The sequence below is a fragment of the Accipiter gentilis genome, chromosome 14 (assembly GCF_929443795.1).
Source record: "Accipiter gentilis chromosome 14, bAccGen1.1, whole genome shotgun sequence".
Taxonomy (NCBI): domain Eukaryota; kingdom Metazoa; phylum Chordata; class Aves; order Accipitriformes; family Accipitridae; genus Astur; species Astur gentilis.
In genome coordinates, this window is record NC_064893.1 from 34,312,387 (window position 1) to 34,332,105 (window position 19,719).

The 19,719-nt window shown below is 51.6% G+C and overlaps 1 long non-coding RNA gene across 1 annotated transcript in view; it reads left to right on the top strand.

The window, feature by feature from the left end:
* Positions 1 to 19,719, top strand: part of LOC126045588 (uncharacterized) — a 46,106-nt gene that overhangs the window by 3,912 nt on the left and 22,475 nt on the right. Inside the window, exon 2 of the long non-coding RNA XR_007508111.1 lies at positions 18,585 to 18,604. This is a non-coding gene — a long non-coding RNA (uncharacterized LOC126045588). The remainder of the gene's footprint in view (positions 1 to 18,584; positions 18,605 to 19,719) is intronic.

Genomic DNA, 19,719 nt, shown 5'->3' on the forward strand with positions numbered 1-19,719 from the left:
CTTTTCTCTCTTCCTCCATATTTCTCTCACAGCCTATCAATCTCAGTTGTTTTTTCCTCCGGTGCTGTCCTGTTCTGTCCCTTGTTTCTCACTCTCGTTCTTTCATACTTCCTGTGTCTTTTTGAACTCCTCCATCTCTCTCCTGCAGCCTATCGCTATTTTTTTTCTCTGTCATCCCTTTGTCCTTCTTCCAGTCTTTGTGTCTCTCTCCCTTTGTTCTCCCTCCCTTCCTTTTTTTCCTTTCTTGCTACATCTCTGTTCTGCTCCCTAGAATGGAATCAAATCCATCCAGTTTTTCACCCAGCGAAGAGTACGCTTGTCTAAGCCAGGAGATGACAGCTTCTCGAGGAGTATGCCATGAGAGACGGTATCAAAGGCCTTGCTGCAGTCAAGGTAGGTAACAATCACAGCCTTTCCCTCATCCACTAGGTGGGTCACCTGGTCATAGAAGGAGATCGGGTTGGTCAAGCAGAACCTGTCTTTCATAAACCCACGCTGACCAGTCCCAATCCCCTGCTTGTCCCAGACTTGCCACATGAGCACTCTCAAGGCAAACCATTCCGTAATCTTCCCCGGTACCGAGGTCAGGCTGACAGGCCCGTAGTTCCCCGGATCCTCCTTCCGACCCTTCTCGTAAATGGGCATCACACTGGCAAGTCTCCAGTTCTCTGGGACCTCCCCCGTTGACCAGAATCAACAATAGATGATGGAGAGCAGCTTACGAAGCACCTCTGCCAGTTCCCTCTGCCCTCTTGGATGGATTCCATCTGGTCCCATGGATTTGTGAGCATCCGGATAGCGTAGTAGGTCACTAACTATTTCCTTCCAGATTAATGGATTAAGGGGTGCGTGTGCGTGTGTGTGCATATATTCTGCTCTTCATCCTTACCTTCCAGCTCAGGAGGCAAGAGTACCCTGAGGACAACTGGTCTCCCTCTTAAAGACTAAGGCAAAGAAGGCACTAACTATCTCAGCCTTTTCCTCATCTCTGGTGGCAACGTTCCCTTCTGTATCCCTGAAAGGATAGATATGTTCCTTGGGATTCTTTTGACCATTAATGTATTTGTAAAAATATTTTTTGTCATCTCTTATGACAGCGGACAGATTTCCTTCTAGCTGAGCTTTTGTCTTTCTAATTTCCTTTCTCTATGACCTAACAAGATGCCTGCACTCCTCCCAGGTTGCCCGCCCTTTCTTCCAGAGATGATAGATTCTCCTTTTGTTTCCTGACTCCTAGCAAAAGCCCCCTGTTCAGCCAGGCCTGTCGTTTTCCTCAGCAATTCGACATTGTGGCACGGGGGAATAGCCTGGTCCCGAGCTGTTAAGATTTCCTTCTTAAAGAACGTCCGTCCTTCCTGGATCCCTTTGCCCTTCAGGACCGTCTCCCAAGGGACTCTCTCAACCAGTGCCTCAGCGAGGCCAAAGTTTGCCCTCTGGAAGTCCAGAGCACTGGTTTTGCTAACACCCTTCCTTGCCTCACCAAGAATTGAGAATTCTGTCATTTCACAGTCGCTAAGCCCAAGACGGCCTGTGACCATCACACCTCCCACCAGTCCTTCCCTGTTCGTAAACAATAGATCTAGCAAGGCTCCTCCCCTGGTCGGCTCACCTACCGCCTGTGTCGGGAAGTTATCTACCACACGCTCTAGGAACCTCCTAGACTGTTTACTCTCTGCTGTGGCATATTTCCAGCAGGTGTCTGGACAGTTGAAGTCCCCCACGAGAACAAGGGCACGCGATTCTAAGACTACTGCCAGCCGCTTGTAGAACGATTCATCCGTCACTTTGACCCGGTCGGGCAGTCTATAACAGACTCCCAGCACAATATCTGCCTTATCGGCCTTCCCTCTCGTCCTCACCCATAAGCACTCCGCCTTGTCATCACACTCGGGTAGCTCTGTACGGTCCAAACCCTGCCTAACATAGACAGCCACCCCGCCACCTCTTCTACCTTGCCGATCCCTTCTGAAGAGCTCGTAGCCATCCGTCGCAGCACTCCGCTCACGGGAGGCATCCCGCTGTGTTTCCGTGATGGGGATTAAGTCATATGTATCCTGCAGCGCGATGGCTTCCAGCTCCTCCCGTGTATCGCCCGTGCTGCGTGCGTTGGCATAGATGCATTCGAGCTGGCCTATTGAATCCACCCCTAACGTCGGCACATGCTGCCCCCAGGCTCATCTCTGGTGCACCTAGTCTTATCCCTTACCCCCTTCAACCCTAGTTTAAAGCCCTTTCTATGAGCCCCGCCATCTCACGAGCGAGGATTCTTTTACCCCTTTCAGATAGCCAGATACCATCTGTCGCTAGCAAGCCCGGTGCTGTGTAAACCTCCCCGTGATCAAAAACCCCCAAACGCCACCGATGGCACCAGCCTCTGAGCCACGTAATCACCAGGTGTGGTTTCCTGTTCCTTTCAGTATATTTCCCTGCCACTAAGGGATTGAGGAAAACACTACCTGTGCTCCTTCCACTAATCGCCCCAGTACCCTGCCAGCTGCTTGCAGAATGATTCATCCGTCTCTTCGACCTGGTCAGGCGGTCTGTTACAGACTCTCAGCACAATATCTGCCTTATCGGCCTTCCCTCTCCTCCTCATCCTGTGGGATGGGTCAGGACTGCATATTGGGCCCTCTGTCCCCCTCAGAAGGGAGTTGCCTATGACAATTACCCTCCTTTTTCTTTTTTTCGGGGGTTTGGGAACGCGTGGGGCTGCCCGACTGAGCCTAGGCGCCTCCCTGGATAGGGCTTCGCCTACACCCTGATCTTCATTGTTCCAGAAGAACCTCAAGTTCCAGAGCCACGCTCCTGTTGCGTAGGGGCAACTGGGAAGGTGAGGGAGACTGGGAGGGGACTCGCCTGCCTCCCCGAGCAGGGACCTGTATCTATTCCCCTGCATCTCTTAGGTCCCCTCCTGTCTGGTGGCGAGGGGGCAGGGGAACCTCCGCTTCTCGCGGAGCCTCCATCTGCTGCTTCTGCCCCAGGGATGGTAGGGTGTGGGTCCACCAATCTATCTCCCTCTCACACTCCCTGATACTCCTCAACCTTTCCACTTCCTCCTTCAGCTCTGCCGGCAGGCTGAGCAGATCATCTACCTGGTCACATCTCACACAAGAGGTGTCCCCGCTGCCCTCCGTTATCAGTGATAGACTCGGGCACTCCCCGCAGCCAGATACCCGGAGAGCTGCACGTTTACATGGGAGCTCAGCCCGCGTCACCACGTTTTTCCTAGCGATGGCTTTCACCTTAGTGGTAGTGATACCGGGGTCTCCTCCTGAGGACGATGCCCGCCGCTTCAGTAGCCTGCTTGAGCTGGGATTGGGGGGGGGGCTGCGCCCTGCCCGCACGAACTGCCATGCAAAGTGCCGCACCACGGCACACCTTTCTGATGCACCATTCCCTGCTTGCTACGCTCCCGGTTGCTGGCGCTCCTCGGGGCCATTTAACTCTCCCACGGTTGCCCCGGCAATGCCCACTCCACGTCAGCCTCTCTTGCGAGAGCTGCCGGCTCTGCACGGTTCCTCTGCTCTTCCCTGGGGCTCCTGGGCCTCGGGAACCTCCCGGTCCGCCTCAATCTAGCGCTTAGCCACCAACTTACCATTGCGTCTGCTGGCCTCGCCGTTGACCGATGTGATTTTAATAATTACATTGTTATTGCATTTAATGAGCTAATTTCCCACCTAGTTTAGAGATACACGTGTCTTTTTCTGTCTACACCTCAGAAAAATTAAGATTAACTCTTTAGCTGGTCACGTTGCCGATGCAATAGTTGTAGCTGTAGCACAGGCGCAAGTAGTGTCATTTCCTGGGGGGGTTACTTTCTCTGTTCAGGGTCTCATTTGCTGTAAATTTAAGGCAGGTGAGAACAGTGCTGCTGCCCCTCCAGCTGCCTTTATAACTGCTGATGGTTTGCCCTTTCCTAGGGGATTGTGCTAAGGGTGGTGGGTGGGGGCTCGGGGGCATTTGAGCCACAGCCTCTGCTGAGGGAGCTCATTGTGCTCCTGGGTTTCTCTGGTGTTGGTGCTCAGCTCTTCCTTGAGTCCTTTGCAGCTTTTGAGCTGGCTCAGCCCTTGGGAAGACGTGTCTGCCTGAGGTAAGAGCTTCAGGACCACTCAAAGTTCTGCAGCATGCGTGGTAGAAAGTAACGTTTGTATAAAGCTGCTTTTTTTTTTCCTTTCTTTTTTTTCAGGTCAGGAGTTTTGTTTTGAGTGTTCAGGGGTAGAAAGATGGTTTAATAGTATGCATTGTTTGTTTTGCTTTGTTTTTAATTCTTCATGCGTTGTGTTTCCCTGGAATTCCCAACTTTTTTGAAAATGGAACCTTGGTTTTTTTCACCAGTTCTGCTGTGTGCTGTATAAGTTGATGATATCTCTCTTAAACAGGACTGATGGTGACATTGTTTAGCAGGGGTTAGGGTGAGTGTCTTGTATGTATTAGTATATGGAGTTTTAGTATTTCTGAAGAAAGCAGAAGGGTCGGTGAGGCACAGTGCCCTTCAGGTTCTGGGATGCCTCGTTGCCTTTCCTCATTGCCCACGGAATGCCACGTTGTCCCAAGAATCTTTGCGGCTGGTGGCAGGCCCCTCGTAGATTACAAGCCTTGGGACTTTTTAATTTGTGGGCATGTAGCAGAGCTCGGAGTCTCCGGGGAGCTGTAGGTTAGGAGGTGCCCCCAGAATTTGGGATGTGGCTCAGAAGAGCGGCTCCTGAGGAGTAGCCACTGAAGGGGGTTCAGGGTTGCAAATTGAGGGCAGGAGGTGTCAGGAAGCAGTGGGGTTCCTTTCCTGACAGTTGAGGAGGAGAAAAGGGGTTTCTAAATTTTTGAGACTGGTGGGAAAGGGAGGAGGGTTCGCCAGCCCTTCTCAGATGAGTTTTGCAGTTGGATTTGGATGTCATAGAATCGTAGAACGGTTTGGGTTGGAAGGCACCATAAAGATCCTCTAGTTCCAAGTCCCCCCCGTCCCCCCCCCTCCCGGGAGACCTTCCATGAGACTAGGTTGCTGAAAGCCCCATTTGACCTTGCCTTGAAAGCTTCCAGGGAGGGAGCACCTGCAGGTTTTCTGGGCAACGCGTTCCAGTGCCTGGCCACCCCAGCGAGAAACGTCTTCCTAATGCCTAAACAAAATGTACCCTCTTTAGGACTAAAGCCGTTACCGCCTTGTCCTATTGCTGTACTCCCTTGTAAAAAGTCCCTCTGCAGGTTTCTTATAGGCAGCCTTTATGTACCGTGAAGTCTGCTATAAGGTCTCCTGCAAAGCTGCATGCTGGTCCGAGAAGGTGAGGCGGTCGTCGGCCGGGTCGGTGTTGAATAGCAAGGTATTATGGGCTGCTTGGTTCAGCATTTATCTTCTGTTGTGGAGGTGCTGTGTGGGCTGTCTTTGAATTGGATGAGCGTTTGAGGTGAGCTGTGGATTAGTGAGTAGGAGCATGGGGCCGATGTCTTCTCATGTGTGCCATGCTAACTTGGTTTCTCTCGGTACCTTAGGTACCACGAGTGATGACGGCTGCAGGGTCTGAGTCTGGAATGAGCGGGGAAGCGAACACGGTGGCACTCGTGAGGAGGGGGGAGTTGGGGAAGTAGTTGTCGTTGGCCAGCGGGATGCTTACTCCCTTTTCTGATTTGTTTGTGTTTGTTCATTTCAGATGTTGAAGAGCAATGTGCCCCCTTGAGGAACATCCCAGTTAGCCCGTGTGGTTTTGTGGAGGCTGGATTTGGACCCTCGGCCCTCTGAAAGCTAAGTTGAGGGACCAGGCTGGGAGGAAGGGACAAAGCTGGGAATTGCAGGGAGGAGTTTTAAAGTTAGCACAGGAGAGAGGGCTGTCCCAAAGCAGTCGCCTTTGCGCAGGCAAAGGGAGCGGGTTACTTTTCAGCATGAGACCCGTGTGTGCCGGACCGGGCAATTCCAGCCCGTGTCCGTGGTGGCGTGTAGTTTGTATAGTCTGTCTTGTGCGCTTAGACCTTCCTCAGGTCTCGATGTCCTTGTCGCGCTTTGCGCCGGAGGAGCAAGGCATGCGCTTCGGGTGCTGTCCCTAGGGTTTCGAATGCTCTTGCTCATCGGCCCGGTGCCAATTGGGTGCTTCTTTTCTTGTACTCTGAGCTCTAAAGCATGGATCGGTCTCGGCGGGTTCCGGTCGGTGCTCTACAGCAGCATTATTTCGGGCTGCATCGGCAGCTCTGCTCTCTAGCTGTCCGTTTTCTCGGACTGGGACTTCTTCCCTGCATCCTGACATCCTTAGGTCTCGACACCAGGCTTCTGGTGCATCTGTCGTCTGGGCTTTGACAGTGCTGTCTTGTAACGGGCCGTTCTGTTTGACTCCTCTGGGTCTGCCGTGGAGCCTCCTGGCCTCGCGGTTGCGGCCCTGTAGGTCGTCTTGCCCGGCGGCGCCTCCCGTCCGGGGGTCATTCTTCTTGCCGAGAGTTTTCTCTCTCTTTGAATCACCTCGTTGGTAGCATTCCACATGGTGATGTTCTGCACACGGTGTGCTTAGCTTGGAGCTGCTCTGCCCGGGGATGTAGAGTCAGGGGTAGGTGGAACAGCAATAAGAGTCTATGGGTGAAACGTTGATGTGCCTAGACCGTTTAGGCGAGGGTTGTACAGTCATCTGGGCTCGAGTAGCCATCAGCGGGCTGCGTGGACAGCCGTGCCGATAGTGTTTCACGGAGACGATTGGAGCCGTGTGGCAGGGGTTGTTGAGGGGCAGTGAAGTGGATTTGACTCTCTAAGGTGTTAAGACTTGCACGTGATGGGCTCCAAGTTTGGCCCTGGTTTTTTTTTTTGGTTGGTAGGGTGTAGGGTTTAGGGTTACTCCTTGCGGGGCCCGGACGATAAACACCCGTATGATGATTAAAGTCGCTCCTTTATTGAGCTTAGCTGATCATTCTTATACAATTCTCTAAGTTGTTTAGAAGCTTTGATTGGCTGCTGCACGCAAGCATGTGGTGTCCACGTGCACAAGCGTAAGCGGTGATTGGTTACAATAGATACTGTCCACGCATATGAACATAAGATACAGTTAGTTATACTCGCTCTGTACACGCACATACACACAGGATATAATTGGCGATGTTAGAGCATGCAAAACTTGTCTTAGTCCAATCGGTCGAGGTAAGCCCCTGAATTGAGTTCGGTTTTGCCAAGTTCCCTTTATCGTGGAATGTGCACCTGTGTTTTTCTAATTGGGATCTTTCTTCTTCTATCTTCTTGTTTGTTCTGTTCAGGACCTTCAAAGGTGTCTGGAATGCTCTTGCAACCATGAGCTACTTTCAGGCCCAGCAACTAAGTTCCATGTAATTGAACCCTACAGTGGAGGGGGGGGGTGGTTGGGTTTTTTGTTTGTTTGTTTTTTGTTTTTTTGTTTTGTTTTGGTTTTTTTTTTTAAATGACAGGCTGTAGCCGGACTCCAGATGGACTTTGTAGATGGAATCAAGACCTCTGGAGTTGTGAAGCTCTTGCTCTGCATCCAGGTGACTCGTTCAATATGTTTGGGGGGGGGGGGGTTCCAGATGTGGAGGGACAGGATGCATCCCACAGAGTGATGGGGGAAGGCAGCAGAGCGCTGTAAGGAGGTGGGTCCGTGAGTGGACTCTGAAGGAAGATGCGTCCGGTGGCTCTATGAGACTGCTTTGCTTTGCTGTGTTTTGCAGTTTTCTTGCATTGTATTGGTCTGTATTTGCCTTTGCCTTGTGTTGTTTTGTTGTGTATTTGTATTGACTGTCATGTGAGACTGTCTCGCATTGCCTGGCCCTGCATTGTGTTTTGTATTGCAGTGCTCTGTACTTGTATGGATTGCCACCTGAGGCTGCCTTGCCTTCTATGGTTCTGTATTGGTTTTGTATTGTTTTGGTCTGTACTTGTATTGACTGTGACGTGAGAGTCTCTTGCATTGGCCCTGTTCTGTTTTGTCTGGTATGGCAGTGCTCTGAGTTGTTTTGCCTTGACCGAGGTAAGAGTACTGCCTTGTATGGCATTATATTTGCACGTGAATTACATGGCACTACGTTCGTGTGTGTCTTGTATGGCATTGTAGAGGCAGCATAGAATGTTTAATGACTTTGGGCTCTTTGCATGCAAAGAGTTGAGCCGATCACAATTGGACTGTGAACTAGCATTGAGTAAGGCAGGAACTGGGCAATGGTGTTCATCTTGTTTATGCGGATGCTTTGTGGCAAGTCTTTAGAACTGGTCAAGGCCTTGAGGTCTGAGTAGCAGCGTGATGGGTCTTGGAGCGATCGGTAACTTTGGGAGAGCTCTGTGTTTGTGATGCTCTGTTTTTTGTTCAAGTGCCATGGAGGACACTGGCTGTGAGGATGTGTTATTTTTGGAATAGGTGGGAAGCAGGGTAGGGGAGCAGTGGGGGACTTGACTTCTCTCTCGAGGATGAAGTGTCTGTTGACAAGCTTTGTGTGTTGTTTTTGCAGGTGATGACAGGGCACGAGAGGTGCTTGAAGGAACCTTGCATTTAGGTGACGTGGCTGCTACGGAGGTTGGACTGTGACACGTGGCACTGTGAAAGCTCAGTATCGGGTTGAACATGCACGGATGGTGGAGATGATGGTGCGTATTGAAACGTTGGTGTAACGGAAGGGCAGTTTGTGGGGAGGTTGGTTGGAAGGAGGTTGGGCTGGGGCCCGGGTTTTTGCAGGTAGGGCGATTTTTGAGGCCCCCGCTGCCGCAGGCACGGGGTGACGGCCTCTCCAGGCCTGTGGGCGGTAGGATGGATGAGTTGAGAGTGAGGGCTGGCGTGCATGTCGTCTGAATGAGTGGTGTGTTGTGAATGTGTCTAACGTTGTTTAGGGTTATGTGGTTTAGACTTTTTGGTTTTTTTTTTCCCTTTCTGGTTGGATGTAGAGTTGAGATGGTTTTTTCAGGGAATTAGGAAAAAACCCCAAAAACATAGAATAAAAAAACCCAGCTGGGATCTGGGTTGGTTTTTGGTGTGTCCTCCCCTGCCCCAATTTTTTTCTTTTCCCTGGTCTCAGCTGCTCCATGAGGCAATGTTGATCGCCAATGTTTGGACTGGGGTCTGCCTCGGGCCCGGTTTTTCAGAGGCAGGGCGATTTTTTTTTTTTTTTCCAAGGCTCCTGGGAACGCCGTTCCCGTGGAGCGCTCCCCTGGAACCTGGTAATTGCCAGTCATCGCAGGGAAATATTTTGTTCGGTGGATGGTCTTTGGAAGACAGTTGAGGATTTTGTGGGCGAAGGGTGGGGGGAGTTGGACTAGATGGCCAGCATGGAGTAGGCCAGGGTTGTGAAGTGCGTGAGTGTAACTCTATTTGTTTGTGGTGGGTTTTTAAAAAAAAATATTTGGGTGCTGTTTGTAGTTTGTGATGTAATGATATGTTTCAATTTCTTGTTTTGTGTCGAGGTGTGGAAGTGGACGGTCTGTCAAGATGAGCGGAGCTCCCTCGTTTGCTGCCCGGGAACGGGGATCGTGCAGGTAATGTCACCTCAGGGAGTAAAGCTTCTGGATGTGCAGCGACGGATGTAATGGGAGCGAGGAATGTGGAAAAGACCACTCGGTAGAGCACTGCAGGTACTAAATAGTGGCATTTCTTCTTCAGGTAATGCAGATTTTTTGGAGTTTAAATGTATTTGTAAAAATAATGATTAAAAGAGGACTAGAACTAATAGTGTCAAATATTTGACAAGTGAGGCTGTAAAGTCTTTTCTATATATTGTAGAAAAAGAAGGTTGTAGAATTGGACTTTAAATACTGACATAGCTGAAAGTATGTGGAATGAGTAATGGACCAAATGAAGCACTAAGAACAAAACGAAAGAAAGACAGGTAATTAGGTGTCTTTGTGGGAATCACCGTACTAATGGCAATCACAAAGGCAAGTGCAGAGCGAAGCATGTGCCCATAGGTAAACTTAGCTGTAGAAGTGAGTGAAAGTGTCTGTTGGAATTAGGCATCCAAGGGCGAGTTGTAGATACCTTGAGGTAAATGTAGCTGCTGCTGAGTTAATGGAAAGGGGGTGCATTCCTGGCTCCAGTGATTGCACAACTTTGAAATTGGAGCTGTAGCTCCATAAATGTGAAATGGGCTCGGGCGCGGTGCGGCGCCGAAATGGGCTCGGGCGCGGTGCGGCGCCGAAATGGGCTCGGGCGCGGTGCGCCGCCGAAATGGGCTCGGGCGCGGTGCGCCGCCGAAATGGGCTCGGGCGCGGTGCGCCGCCGAAATGGGCTCGGGCGCGGTGCGCCGCCGAAATGGGCTCGGGCGCGGTGCGCCGCCGAAATGGGCTCGGGCGCGGTGCGCCGCCGAAATGGGCTCGGGCGCGGTGCGGCGCCGAAATGGGCTCGGGCGCGGTGCGGCGCCGAAATGGGCTCGGGCGCGGTGCGCCGCCGAAATGGGCTCGGGCGCGGTGCGCCGCCGAAATGGGCTCGGGCGCGGTGCGCCGCCGAAATGGGCTCGGGCGCGGTGCGCCGCCGAAATGGGCTCGGGCGCGGTGCGCCGCCGAAATGGGCTCGGGCGCGGTGCGCCGCCGAAATGGGCTCGGGCGCGGTGCGCCGCCGAAATGGGCTCGGGCGCGGTGCGCCGCCGAAATGGGCTCGGGCGCGGTGCGCCGCCGAAATGGGCTCGGGCGCGGTGTTACTTTTCTTAAAGGGGCTGAGGTACTGTGTAACTCTGAAGTGGGCTTGATAGTGGATTATATGTGTGTAATACGTGAGGGGTTTTTTATTCTGTATTTCACTGTCCCTGTTGTCCTTCCTGTTTTTCTCTTTGAAACTTTTGAAATTGGTTCTGTAGATCCATAACTGTGATAGGGGCTTGGGTGCGGTGTGGCGCCGAAATGGGCTTGGGCATCGTGGAAGTTTGAAATTTGCTCGGGTTCTGTGTGCTGCCGAATAGGGCTCGGTCAATGTGTTACTTTTCTCAAAGTGGCTGAGGTACTGTATAACTCTGAAATGGGCTTGATGAGCGGATAAGATGCCTGTAATATGTGAGGGTTTTTTTTTATTCTGTATTTCACTGTCCCTGTTGTCCTTCCTGTTCTTTTCTTTCCCTGACCCTTTGTGGTGCTCCCTACTCTTTTTATTCATGTCTTCTCTTTCTCTCTCTCCAATCTCCTGTGCTTTTCATAGTCTCTCTCTATCTCTTGTCATTATTCTCATCTGTCATACTATCTTACTTTCTGTCCCATCGTATCACGTTGTATCTATTCCTCCTGCTTTTTTCTCCATCTGTCCAGATCCCTGTCCCTTTTTTCTTCTATTGCTGTCCCTCTGCCCTGCTTCCTCTTGCCATCTTTTCTGTATTTCTATCTGTTCCCTTCCCTCTTCCATCCTTTCTAACTGTATTCCCCTCTCGACCTAGCTGTCCCTTCTCTTTTCTCTCTTCCTCCATATTTCTCTCACAGCCTATCAATCTCAGTTGTTTTTTCCTCCGGTGCTGTCCTGTTCTGTCCCTTGTTTCTCACTCTCGTTCTTTCATACTTCCTGTGTCTTTTTGAACTCCTCCATCTCTCTCCTGCAGCCTATCGCTATTTTTTTTCTCTGTCATCCCTTTGTCCTTCTTCCAGTCTTTGTGTCTCTCTCCCTTTGTTCTCCCTCCCTTCCTTTTTTTCCTTTCTTGCTACATCTCTGTTCTGCTCCCTAGAATGGAATCAAATCCATCCAGTTTTTCACCCAGCGAAGAGTACGCTTGTCTAAGCCAGGAGATGACAGCTTCTCGAGGAGTATGCCATGAGAGACGGTATCAAAGGCCTTGCTGCAGTCAAGGTAGGTAACAATCACAGCCTTTCCCTCATCCACTAGGTGAGTCACCTGGTCATAGAAGGAGATCGGGGTGGTCAAGCAGAACCTGTCTTTCATAAACCCACGCTGACCAGTCCCAATCCCCTGCTTGTCCCAGACTTGCCACGTGAGCACTCTCAAGGCAAACCATTCCGTAATCTTCCCCGGTACCGAGGTCAGGCTGACAGGCCCGTAGTTCCCCGGATCCTCCTTCCGACCCTTCTCGTAAATGGGCATCACACTGGCAAGTCTCCAGTTCTCTGGGACCTCCCCCGTTGACCAGAATCAACAATAGATGATGGAGAGCAGCTTACGAAGCACCTCTGCCAGTTCCCTCTGCCCTCTTGGATGGATTCCATCTGGTCCCATGGATTTGTGAGCATCCGGATAGCGTAGTAGGTCACTAACTATTTCCTTCCAGATTAATGGATTAAGGGGTGCGTGTGCGTGTGTGTGCATATATTCTGCTCTTCATCCTTACCTTCCAGCTCAGGAGGCAAGAGTACCCTGAGGACAACTGGTCTCCCTCTTAAAGACTAAGGCAAAGAAGGCACTAACTATCTCAGCCTTTTCCTCATCTCTGGTGGCAACGTTCCCTTCTGTATCCCTGAAAGGATAGATATGTTCCTTGGGATTCTTTTGACCATTAATGTATTTGTAAAAATATTTTTTGTCATCTCTTATGACAGCGGACAGATTTCCTTCTAGCTGAGCTTTTGTCTTTCTAATTTCCTTTCTCTATGACCTAACAAGATGCCTGCACTCCTCCCAGGTTGCCCGCCCTTTCTTCCAGAGATGATAGATTCTCCTTTTGTTTCCTGACTCCTAGCAAAAGCCCCCTGTTCAGCCAGGCCTGTCGTTTTCCTCAGCAATTCGACATTGTGGCACGGGGGAATAGCCTGGTCCCGAGCTGTTAAGATTTCCTTCTTAAAGAACGTCCGTCCTTCCTGGATCCCTTTGCCCTTCAGGACCGTCTCCCAAGGGACTCTCTCAACCAGTGCCTCAGCGAGGCCAAAGTTTGCCCTCTGGAAGTCCAGAGCGCTGGTTTTGCTAACACCCTTCCTTGCCTCACCAAGAATTGAGAATTCTGTCATTTCACAGTCGCTAAGCCCAAGACGGCCTGTGACCATCACACCTCCCACCAGTCCTTCCCTGTTCGTAAACAATAGATCTAGCAAGGCTCCTCCCCTGGTCGGCTCACCTACCGCCTGTGTCGGGAAGTTATCTACCACACGCTCTAGGAACCTCCTAGACTGTTTACTCTCTGCTGTGGCATATTTCCAGCAGGTGTCTGGACAGTTGAAGTCCCCCACGAGAACAAGGGCACGCGATTCTAAGACTACTGCCAGCCGCTTGTAGAACGATTCATCCGTCACTTTGACCCGGTCGGGCAGTCTATAACAGACTCCCAGCACAATATCTGCCTTATCGGCCTTCCCTCTCGTCCTCACCCATAAGCACTCCGCCTTGTCATCACACTCGGGTAGCTCTGTACGGTCCAAACCCTGCCTAACATAGACAGCCACCCCGCCACCTCTTCTACCTTGCCGATCCCTTCTGAAGAGCTCGTAGCCATCCGTCGCAGCACTCCGCTCACGGGAGGCATCCCGCTGTGTTTCCGTGATGGGGATTAAGTCATATGTATCCTGCAGCGTGATGGCTTCCAGCTCCTCCCGTGTATCGCCCGTGCTGCGTGCGTTGGCATAGATGCATTCGAGCTGGCCTATCGAATCCACCCCTAACGTCGGCACACGCTGCCCCCAGGCTCATCTCTGGTGCACCTAGTCTTATCCCTTACCCCCTTCAACCCTAGTTTAAAGCCCTTTCTATGAGCCCCGCCATCTCACGAGCGAGGATTCTTTTACCCCTTTCAGATAGCCAGATACCATCTGTCGCTAGCAAGCCCGGTGCTGTGTAAACCTCCCCGTGATCAAAAACCCCCAAACGCCACCGATGGCACCAGCCTCTGAGCCACGTAATCACCAGGTGTGGTTTCCTGTTCCTTTCAGTATATTTCCCTGCCACTAAGGGATTGAGGAAAACACTACCTGTGCTCCTTCCACTAATCGCCCCAGTACCCTGCCAGCTGCTTGCAGAATGATTCATCCGTCTCTTCGACCTGGTCAGGCGGTCTGTTACAGACTCTCAGCACAATATCTGCCTTATCGGCCTTCCCTCTCCTCCTCATCCTGTGGGATGGGTCAGGACTGCATATTGGGCCCTCTGTCCCCCTCAGAAGGGAGTTGCCTATGACAATTACCCTCCTTTTTCTTTTTTTCGGGGGTTTGGGAACGCGTGGGGCTGCCCGACTGAGCCTAGGCGCCTCCCTGGATAGGGCTTCGCCTACACCCTGATCTTCATTGTTCCAGAAGAACCTCAAGTTCCAGAGCCACGCTCCTGTTGCGTAGGGGCAACTGGGAAGGTGAGGGAGACCGGGAGGGGACTCGCCTGCCTCCCCGAGCAGGGACCTGTATCTATTCCCCTGCATCTCTTAGGTCCCCTCCTGTCTGGTGGCGAGGGGGCAGGGGAACCTCCGCTTCTCGCGGAGCCTCCATCTGCTGCTTCTGCCCCAGGGATGGTAGGGTGTGGGTCCACCAATCTATCTCCCTCTCACACTCCCTGATACTCCTCAACCTTTCCACTTCCTCCTTCAGCTCTGCCGGCAGGCTGAGCAGATCATCTACCTGGTCACATCTCACACAAGAGGTGTCCCCGCTGCCCTCCGTTATCAGTGATAGACTCGGGCACTCCCCGCAGCCAGATACCCGGAGAGCTGCACGTTTACATGGGAGCTCAGCCCGCGTCACCACGTTTTTCCTAGCGATGGCTTTCACCTTAGTGGTAGTGATACCGGGGTCTCCTCCTGAGGACGATGCCCGCCGCTTCAGTAGCCTGCTTGAGCTGGGATTGGGGGGGGGGGGCTGCGCCCTGCCCGCACGAACTGCCATGCAAAGTGCCGCACCACGGCACACCTTTCTGATGCACCATTCCCTGCTTGCTACGCTCCCGGTTGCTGGCGCTCCTCGGGGCCATTTAACTCTCCCACGGTTGCCCCGGCAATGCCCACTCCGCGTCAGCCTCTCTTGCGAGAGCTGCCGGCTCTGCACGGTTCCTCTGCTCTTCCCCGGGGCTCCTGGGCCTCGGGAACCTCCCGGTCTGCCTCAATCTAGCGCTTAGCCACCAACTTACCATTGCGTCTGCTGGCCTCGCCGTTGACCGATGTGATTTTAATAATTACATTGTTATTGCATTTAATGAGCTAATTTCCCACCTAGTTTAGAGATACACGTGTCTTTTTCTGTCTACACCTCAGAAAAATTAAGATTAACTCTTTAGCTGGTCACGTTGCCGATGCAATAGTTGTAGCTGTAGCACAGGCGCAAGTAGTGTCATTTCCTGGGGGGGTTACTTTCTCTGTTCAGGGTCTCATTTGCTGTAAATTTAAGGCAGGTGAGAACAGTGCTGCTGCCCCTCCAGCTGCCTTTATAACTGCTGATGGTTTGCCCTTTCCTAGGGGATTGTGCTAAGGGTGGTGGGCGGGGGCATTTGAGCCACAGCCTCTGCTGAGGGAGCTCATTGTGCTCCTGGGTTTCTCTGGTGTTGGTGCTCAGCTCTTCCTTGAGTCCTTTGCAGCTTTTGAGCTGGCTCAGCCCTTGGGAAGACGTGTCTGCCTGAGGTAAGAGCTTCAGGACCACTCAAAGTTCTGCAGCATGCGTGGTAGAAAGTAACGTTTGTATAAAGCTGCTTTTTTTTTTCCTTTCTTTTTTTTCAGGTCAGGAGTTTTGTTTTGAGTGTTCAGGGGTAGAAAGATGGTTTAATAGTATGCATTGTTTGTTTTGCTTTGTTTTTAATTCTTCATGCGTTGTGTTTCCCTGGAATTCCCAACTTTTTTGAAAATGGAACCCTGGTTTTTTTCACCAGTTCTGCTGTGTGCTGTATAAGTTGATGATATCTCTCTTAAACAGGACTGATGGTGACATTGTTTAGCAGGGGTTAGGGTGAGTGTCTTGTATGTATTAGTATATGGAGTTTTAGTATTTCTGAAGAAAGCAGAAGGGTCGGTGAGGCACAGTGCCCTTCAGGTTCTGGGATGCCTCGTTGCCTTTCCTCATTGCCCACGGAATGCCACGTTGTCCCAAGAATCTTTGCGGCTGGTGGCAGGCCCCTCGTAGATTACAAGCCTTGGGACTTTTTAATTTGTGGGCATGTAGCAGAGCTCGGAGTCTCCGGGGAGCTGTAGGTTAGGAGGTGCCCCCAGAATTTGGGATGTGGCTCAGAAGAGCGGCTCCTGAGGAGTAGCCACTGAAGGGGGTTCAGGGTTGCAAATTGAGGGCAGGAGGTGTCAGGAAGCAGTGGGGTTCCTTTCCTGACAGTTGAGGAGGAGAAAAGGGGTTTCTAAATTTTTGAGACTGGTGGGAAAGGGAGGAGGGTTCGCCAGCCCTTCTCAGATGAGTTTTGCAGTTGGATTTGGATGTCATAGAATCGTAGAACGGTTTGGGTTGGAAGGCACCATAAAGATCCTCTAGTTCCAAGTCCCCCCCGTCCCCCCCCCCTCCCGGGAGACCTTCCATGAGACTAGGTTGCTGAAAGCCCCATTTGACCTTGCCTTGAAAGCTTCCAGGGAGGGAGCACCTGCAGGTTTTCTGGGCAACGCGTTCCAGTGCCTGGCCACCCCAGCGAGAAACGTCTTCCTAATGCCTAAACAAAATGTACCCTCTTTAGGACTAAAGCCGTTACCGCCTTGTCCTATTGCTGTACTCCCTTGTAAAAAGTCCCTCTGCAGGTTTCTTATAGGCAGCCTTTATGTACCGTGAAGTCTGCTATAAGGTCTCCTGCAAAGCTGCATGCTGGTCCGAGAAGGTGAGGCGGTCGTCGGCCGGGTCGGTGTTGAATAGCAAGGTATTATGGGCTGCTTGGTTCAGCATTTATCTTCTGTTGTGGAGGTGCTGTGTGGGCTGTCTTTGAATTGGATGAGCGTTTGAGGTGAGCTGTGGATTAGTGAGTAGGAGCATGGGGCCGATGTCTTCTCATGTGTGCCATGCTAACTTGGTTTCTCTCGGTACCTTAGGTACCACGAGTGATGACGGCTGCAGGGTCTGAGTCTGGAATGAGCGGGGAAGCGAACACGGTGGCACTCGTGAGGAGGGGGGAGTTGGGGAAGTAGTTGTCGTTGGCCAGCGGGATGCTTACTCCCTTTTCTGATTTGTTTGTGTTTGTTCATTTCAGATGTTGAAGAGCAATGTGCCCCCTTGAGGAACATCCCAGTTAGCCCGTGTGGTTTTGTGGAGGCTGGATTTGGACCCTCGGCCCTCTGAAAGCTAAGTTGAGGGACCAGGCTGGGAGGAAGGGACAAAGCTGGGAATTGCAGGGAGGAGTTTTAAAGTTAGCACAGGAGAGAGGGCTGTCCCAAAGCAGTCGCCTTTGCGCAGGCAAAGGGAGCGGGTTACTTTTCAGCATGAGACCCGTGTGTGCCGGACCGGGCAATTCCAGCCCGTGTCCGTGGTGGCGTGTAGTTTGTATAGTCTGTCTTGTGCGCTTAGACCTTCCTCAGGTCTCGATGTCCTTGTCGCGCTTTGCGCCGGAGGAGCAAGGCATGCGCTTCGGGTGCTGTCCCTAGGGTTTCGAATGCTCTTGCTCATCGGCCCGGTGCCAATTGGGTGCTTCTTTTCTTGTACTCTGAGCTCTAAAGCATGGATCGGTCTCGGCGGGTTCCGGTCGGTGCTCTACAGCAGCATTATTTCGGGCTGCATCGGCAGCTCTGCTCTCTAGCTGTCCGTTTTCTCGGACTGGGACTTCTTCCCTGCATCCTGACATCCTTAGGTCTCGACACCAGGCTTCTGGTGCATCTGTCGTCTGGGCTTTGACAGTGCTGTCTTGTAACGGGCCGTTCCGTTTGACTCCTCTGGGTCTGCCGTGGAGCCTCCTGGCCTCGCGGTTGCGGCCCTGTAGGTCGTCTTGCCCGGCGGCGCCTCCCGTCCGGGGGTCATTCTTCTTGCCGAGAGTTTTCTCTCTCTTTGAATCACCTCGTTGGTAGCATTCCACATGGTGATGTTCTGCACACGGTGTGCTTAGCTTGGAGCTGCTCTGCCCGGGGATGTAGAGTCAGGGGTAGGTGGAACAGCAATAAGAGTCTATGGGTGAAACGTTGATGTGCCTAGACCGTTTAGGCGAGGGTTGTACAGTCATCTGGGCTCGAGTAGCCATCAGCGGGCTGCGTGGACAGCCGTGCCGATAGTGTTTCACGGAGACGATTGGAGCCGTGTGGCAGGGGTTGTTGAGGGGCAGTGAAGTGGATTTGACTCTCTAAGGTGTTAAGACTTGCACGTGATGGGCTCCAAGTTTGGCCCTGGTTTTTTTTTTTTGGTTGGTAGGGTGTAGGGTTTAGGGTTACTCCTTGCGGGGCCCGGACGATAAACACCCGTATGATGATTAAAGTCGCTCCTTTATTGAGCTTAGCTGATCATTCTTATACAATTCTCTAAGTTGTTTAGAAGCTTTGATTGGCTGCTGCACGCAAGCATGTGGTGTCCACGTGCACAAGCGTAAGCGGTGATTGGTTACAATAGATACTGTCCACGCATATGAACATAAGATACAGTTAGTTATACTCGCTCTGTACACGCACATACACACAGGATATAATTGGCGATGTTAGAGCATGCAAAACTTGTCTTAGTCCAATCGGTCGAGGTAAGCCCCTGAATTGAGTTCGGTTTTGCCAAGTTCCCTTTATTGTGGAATGTGCACCTGTGTTTTTCTAATTGGGATCTTTCTTCTTCTATCTTCTTGTTTGTTCTGTTCAGGACCTTCAAAGGTGTCTGGAATGCTCTTGCAACCATGAGCTACTTTCAGGCCCAGCAACTAAGTTCCATGTAATTGAACCCTACAGTGGAGGGGGGGGGTGGTTGGGTTTTTTGTTTGTTTGTTTTTTGTTTTTTTGTTTTGTTTTGGTTTTTTTTTTAAATGACAGGCTGTAGCCGGACTCCAGATGGACTTTGTAGATGGAATCAAGACCTCTGGAGTTGTGAAGCTCTTGCTCTGCATCCAGGTGACTCGTTCAATATGTTTGGGGGGGGGGGGGGGTTCCAGATGTGGAGGGACAGGATGCGTCCCACAGAGCGATGCGGGAAGGCAGCAGAGCGCTGTAAGGAGGTGGGTCCGTGAGTGGACTCTGAAGGAAGATGGGTCCGGTGGCTCTATGAGCCTGCTTTGCTTTGCTGTGTTTTGCGGTTTTCTTGCGTTGTATTGGTCTGTATTTGCCTTTGCCTTGTGTTGTTTTGTTGTGTATTTGTATTGACTGTCATGTGAGACTGTCTCGCATTGCCTGGCCCTGCATTGTGTTTTGTATTGCAGTGCTCTGTACTTGTATGGATTGCCACCTGAGACTGCCTTGCCTTCTATGGTCCTGTATTGGTTTTGTATTGTTTTGGTCTGTACTTGTATTGACTGTGACGTGAGAGTCTCTTGCATTGGCCCTGTTCTGTTTTGTCTGGTATGGCAGTGCTCTGAGTTGTTTTGCCTTGACCGAGGTAAGAGTACTGCCTTGTATGGCATTACATTTGCATGTGAATTACATGGCTCTACGTTCGTGTGTGTCTTGTATGGCATTGTAGAGGCAGCATAGAAGGCTTAATGTCTTTGGGCTCTTTGCATGCAAAGAGTTGAGGGGATCGCAATTGGACTGTGAACTAGCATTGAGTAAGGCAGGAACTGGGCAATGGTGTTCATCTTGTTTATGTGGATGCTTTGTGGCAGGCCTCTAGAACTGGTCAAGGCCTTGAGGTCTGAGTAGCAGCGTGATGGGTCTTGGAGCGATCGGTAACTTTGGGAGAGCTCTGTGTTTGTGATGCTCTGTTTTTTGTTCAAGTGCCATGGAGGACACTGGCTGTGAGGATGTGTTATTTTTGGAATAGGTGGGAAGCCGGGTAGGGGAGCGGTGGAGGACTTGACTTCTCTCTCGAGGATGAAGTGTCTGTTGACAAGCTTT